Consider the following 6,122-nt stretch of genomic DNA (forward strand, 5'->3'; position numbering starts at 1 on the left):
TACTCCCCTGCCCCGTTGTCTTTCCTGCTAAATGAAATCACATTGATGCATGATCACAAACTAGTGAGCCATTAGTCACCAAGAGAAAGCTCTTTCTTTGTGGCTCATGCGGTGCATGTGAATGCTACATTACTCTTTGGTCTAACTTCTGTGGAAAATGTGAGGTTGCCTCACTATAGGAAACATCTCTAAACCGCAAAGCTGATCTGCACAAGCCAGAAGGATATCTTATTTTGTATAGGGATGAAATGAGAACTTTTGATAGAGGGCTCAGGTAGCAAATCAGACTCTTCCTAGCTTGCATGCTGCACTGGTATTTGGACATGAAGTTTAGAGTTGCTCTGTGCAGTGCTTTCCAGGGTGGAATGGGGGACAGGAGGTTTATATGGCTTAAGTACAGTAGGTAGGCGACCTTCACAAGTTACTCTGAGTTGCTGGGAAGTGAAGAATAAAAACCAAATTATTTGGATGTTTTAAGGATCCTGTAAAGAAAACTGCAGATTTTTAAGTCTTGTCTTGAGAACTCTGAATTTGACTTTACAATTGATCAATATCATTCTTTGTTCAATATCACTGAGACTGGACCGAAGAACGCAGCCACATTTTCTTCTAGGTCTTCTCCTCTTGTCTTATAATTGACCTGCTGTTTCTCCTTGTTACTTCTGGACCCTGAGTAGAGATATCAAGTCTAGGCATTATAGAGACATTAGTGCATCTACTGCATACAATTTCTTAGGAATCATTAAGAATAGTTCATAAACCAGTTAAGCTACTTGGTGATAAATATTTATAGAGGTACACAGTGACATTAAAATGGACTCTAATGAAAATATTCACAAGTTTCACTGACCTTTCTTTCTTCCTTCTTTTTTCAATGCTTGGGATTGAACTCAGGGCCTTTACATGGAGTTGCAGTCTGAGCCCTATGATTTTGAGACAGGGTCTTGCTAATTCACTAAGTTGTCCATGCTGGGCTCAAATTTGTAAGCATCCTGTGTCAGCTTCCCTGAGTGCTAGGGTTACAGGCCTATACCACTAATTTCCTTCTTAATCATAACCATGCCTAAGTTATCCAGCCAATTCTTGACTCTCAGGTTCCATATTTGTGAAATCAAGATCTATCTGATTATTTGATTCTTTTAAAGATTCAGTGTGTTGATCCAAAGAAAACATGTATCAGAGTCACTCAGAAGATTAAAACAATTGTCTGGAATGTATTTTGCCGGTCCAGGGTGGCAAGGGTCGTGTCTTGATAGTTTGTTCTTTTTTTTTTTTTTCATTTATCTGAACTTGTTAAATATACCTTAAGACTTTTAAAAAATAACCAGCACTGATATTTATAGAACAGGAAGACGTTAGACACAGGAAATATGAGCATTGTGTGGTGTATTTGATACTGTGATCTCCAACTTTTTGATTGTCACAGGGTCAAGGTCCAACTACATCAGTACGGCAGCCACGATCTCTCTGAGTCAATTTTCTTCAGTTCTAATTCCTGTTGTTTCTGGGCACAAGCGTTCACAGGAGGAAGACTGCTCCTCCACATTCTGGGTGGCCTGCTCATGTACACCTTAGTTCAAGGGACATTTAGCAGCCTGAGCTCCATTGCGTCTCCCAGTGGGGCGGGAGCTGGCAGGGCATCTGGACTCGCCCTGCAGTGCCCCTTCTGGCCTCACTGAGCGGGTGGGACCTCCCTGCCTCCATTCCTCTCTCTGCTTGTTCCAGCCCAGCCACCCTGGCCTCATGCTTAGTGAAGATGTTTACCTTGGGGCTTGGGGTTTTCTGTTTCCTTTTGCTAGAAATGCCTCATCCCCAGGTTTCTCCATGGCTCCCTGCTCATCCTCCTTCAGGTACCTGTTGAAACATCACCTTCTCAGGCTATTTTCTGAAGGTCCTATGTTAGCATCACTGCCCCCCCCTGTGCTCCTTTATTCCCTTATATTATTTTGTTATTATCACCACTTGACACATTTATGCATATATTTTAAAATCTGTTTATTGCACAAGATACAAGAGAGAGTGCGCTGTCTTCTTTTCTCTTGTTGCTCAGAAAAGCACCCTGGGCACGATTAACCAATGCCTTGCTCAGAATGGCTGGTGCAGCACCTGCCTCTAAACTGTTATCCATTCTTCCCCTTTGCCCATAGGTCTTCCTTTGCCTCAGCTTGCTGCAGGCAAGTCAAGCCTGCCATCTCCTTGAGCCCCCCACTGAATGGCTCAACCTCTACTGGTCACCTGCTGCCATACATTGCTGGATAAGGGACGAGATTTACACATCAACTGGCATCTGTATGTGCAGAGAAGTACACAACTGTTCTTCAGCATGCAACGTTGATTCCAAGACTTCTGGTGGATGCCACCATCTGTGGCTATACCAAGGCAGGGTAAACGTTGTGTTAAACGATTTTATACTGTATGATTTAGGGAATAATGATGAGGAAAAGTCTGTACACATTAAATTCCAAACATATTCAGTACAGACACAATTTTTGCTCAGACGCTTTCGATTCATGATTGGCTGAATTCACCAATGTGTTCTTGGATACAGACAACAGCTCTATGGGGCTGTATGAATACACAGTATTCTGAAATCTGACAGCCTTGCTCAACTCCTGGCTCACCCGTTCAAGATTTGGGTAACCTTGAGCAGACTGCTTAGCCTATTTATGTACCCTCTCCTCACCTGTCCAGGAGGCCAACAGTAGCGCTGCCATGTAAGTTTGCTCTATGGATTAAATGAGTTACATTCATCAGAGTATCATGCCTGGCACAGGTAAGTGCTTGGTTGACTCTTGCCCTTATTTTTATCACCTAAATAAATTGTGTCTCCGGCTAGATCAACAACTTTGTTCTTTGCAATGGCCTGCGACATCTGGCAGGGCCTTCCACACAGCAGGTGCTCACTAGCTGTGTTGGCTTTTGATAAAATTATTTCCCAAAAGAAATGTCAGAAGAAATGCTCAGAAAAATGATGCCAAAGCACTTATGTTCTTAAATCTGTTTGGGAACTGAGCGAGGATAAGGGAGGGTCTCAAAAGGAGGTTCCCTGCATGCTCACTTGAACACATTTTCTGAGCATGAAGTATGGGCCGGCCACTGCAGCCAGCACCACAGGGAGGCAGTGGAAAGGGGACGGCTGTCTCTCTCTCTCTCTCACAAAGGCTTTTGGCCACAGATATGGAGAAAGATGGCTGTGTGAGAAAGACTGACAGGCAGGTGTGGGCAAACGGTCGACCCCGTCACAGCCATCACTTAAGGATGAGAATGTGCTGGATAGTTAGTTTTTCACCATGACTCAGAAAGCCTGCATTCCTATTTCTGCGTGCTGCACCAGTGATTCTGAAAGGAGAATGGTGTTAAAATTGAAAATGGAATGAGGTCCCTGAGGAACAAAGCAGAAGTGGTTTGGGGACAATATACCAAAACCGTGTAAAACAAGAAGCATAGGTTGAAGCAAAATTGTGGATTTCTGTAGGTCTCCCTGTAATTAGAAAAAGAAATTCTCTGAGAACAAAATGTAAGATTCGAGTAAGACTTGTGATTTATTTCCTTATGATTCCATCAGGTTGTTAATTAATGATGTTTCTTTCTTCGGTGCTGTCCTATTAAAGATGCACAGATGACACGCAGTGGTGGGATGGTGGGGAGGCCACTCTGGTGCCACCGAGACAGGCTCTGGTGCAGGTGCATGGTGTAGGCGCGAGCACTCTCACCTGTCTGCTCCTACCTGCTGTTCCGATGCCCATTTCCTTTGACAATGTCTTTCAAAGGGAAAAGCAAAATGAAGATAATTTTCTGATTAGTACAGGATCGGAATGCTATTCTCATCCACATTCCAAGAAGATAAAATAGGCTTCCTCTACTTCTAAATTTACCTGTTACACAAAGAAATTGCAGTTTAAGGTTCATCTTTGTAAATGTGTGGCTGCTGTGTCTACCGGAAACTTAGACTGATACCAGACTGATGTATAAGGATCAGTGTACATGAGCAATTTATAATCAGAACACGAAACCAAGAATACAATTCCCTTTGCCAATGAATTGAAGATAATAAAGTACTCAGGAATAAATTTTATAAAAGTTCAATACTTGTATGCTGAAACTAAAACATCGCTGAGAGAGATTAAAGAAGAACAAAGAGAGAGAGCCTGTATTTTGATGCCAGAATGCTGGATAGTACTCTGATAGCAACACTATCCCTAAGATCAATCAGCAAATTCAATTCAATACTTGTCAACACCCCAGAAGATTTCACTGGGCTAAACAAAGTGATCACAAAATCTACATGGAAAGAAGGGACTTCAATTTGATGAGACAATCCTGATGAAAAACAAAAAAAGACGGGAACTTCATATGTCTCCATTTCAAAACTTACTACGATGATCAATAGCATGGCATTGGTGTGTAAATGGAAACACAGAATGAAGTCATGGTAGCACGAGTACAAGCATAGACCCTCAGATTCACTGTCAAAATTTAAAATGCTCTTTCTCCAAAAGATACCAGCAGTAATGTGAATAAGTCACAAAATGAGAGAATATGCTAGCAAATCATATATCTGATAATTTGTTATCAAGAATATTTCAAAAATGTTTTACAGGGCCAGGATTTAGCTCAGTGGTTCCTCTGCCTGCCTTACAAGGAAGCATAGGGTCCCGAGTTTGATTTCTGGTACCCCTCCAAAAAAATTCTCATAAATACAAAGACAACCCAATATAATGGGCAAAAGCTCTGAGTAGATATCCCCCCACACACAATAGAAAATATTTCTCCAAAGAATACACAAAGTTATTCAATAAGCACATGAAAATAATGCTTATTATTATTACTAGTTAGAGAAATGCATCTCAAAATCATAATGAGTTGTACTTCAACCCTTAGAATGGCTAAAATAGAACAGGCAAATACAACAATTTGTTAAACTGAGAAATTGTTAGAATTATAATATGACCTCAAAATTTCACTTCTAGGTATATGTACTCAGGACAAGCAGAAACACATTTTCACATAAAATTTATGCATAAATGTTGGTGGCAGCATTATTCATCATAACCAAAAAACAAAATAACTCAAATGTCCATCAACTTACTTATCCATACAATGGAATATTGTGGGTTATTATTCAGTCCTACAAAGAAATTAAGTGCTGACATGCTACTATATGAGTGAATCTCAATATCATTATACTAAGTGGAGGAAACCACTTAGTATAAATGGCAAACACCACGTATTATAAGATTCCATTTACATGACGAGGCCGAATAGGTAATGCCAGGAAGTTGACTGGGGATGCTAGGCAGAAGGGTTTGCAGGACAAGTGAGTGACTGATAATTGCTATGAGGTTTTTTAAAGGCCGCAAAAACATTCCAAAATAAAGCAGTGTTGATTACAAGATTCTGATCATACTAAAGTCCGCTAGAAAAACACTTGGATAGAGTGAATTTTATGTTGTGTGAATTATATCTCTGTAACTCTATTGAAAATGACAACAGAAAACATGTTTTAGATAATTGGAATTTGGGATTCCTGTCTGTGTTAGCCTCACTCCAAAGACCAGAAAGGATCGCACTCCCTTCTCTCCTGGACACTTAGCATTTTAGGAAGCTGTGATAGCTGCTACTACTATTACACGGTTACATTTTATAGCTCTATGTTACATTCTATTGTGTTTGTTATGAGCCGGGCACAAGAGGCTTTTATACCATTAAGCATTTAATACCTAGATCATACATTGGCTCTATAGATTATAATTGGTTCCATTTTTCAGAAATGAAGCTGAGACCTAAGAAGTAAAAAAAATTTCCCAGATTCATAAAAATATCCTCATAAAAGAACCGAGATCTGGCTGGCTTCACAGCCCACTTTTAATTTGTATTTCATAGAGGCTCAAATCTAAACTAAAATCTGTGCATTTAATACCTAGATCATACATTGGCTCTATAGATTATAATTGGTTCCATTTTTCAGAAATGAAGCTGAGACCTAAGAAGTAAAAAAAATTTCCCAGATTCATAAAAATATCCTCATAAAAGAACCGAGATCTGGCTGGCTTCACAGCCCACTTTTAATTTGTATTTCATAGAGGCTCAAATCTAAACTAAAATCTGTCTCTCTAACTCTG

Source organism: Fukomys damarensis, unplaced genomic scaffold, assembly GCF_012274545.1.
Source record: "Fukomys damarensis isolate Sample0158 unplaced genomic scaffold, DMR_v1.0_HiC HiC_scaffold_35, whole genome shotgun sequence".
In the NCBI taxonomy this organism is placed as follows: Eukaryota; Metazoa; Chordata; class Mammalia; order Rodentia; family Bathyergidae; genus Fukomys; species Fukomys damarensis.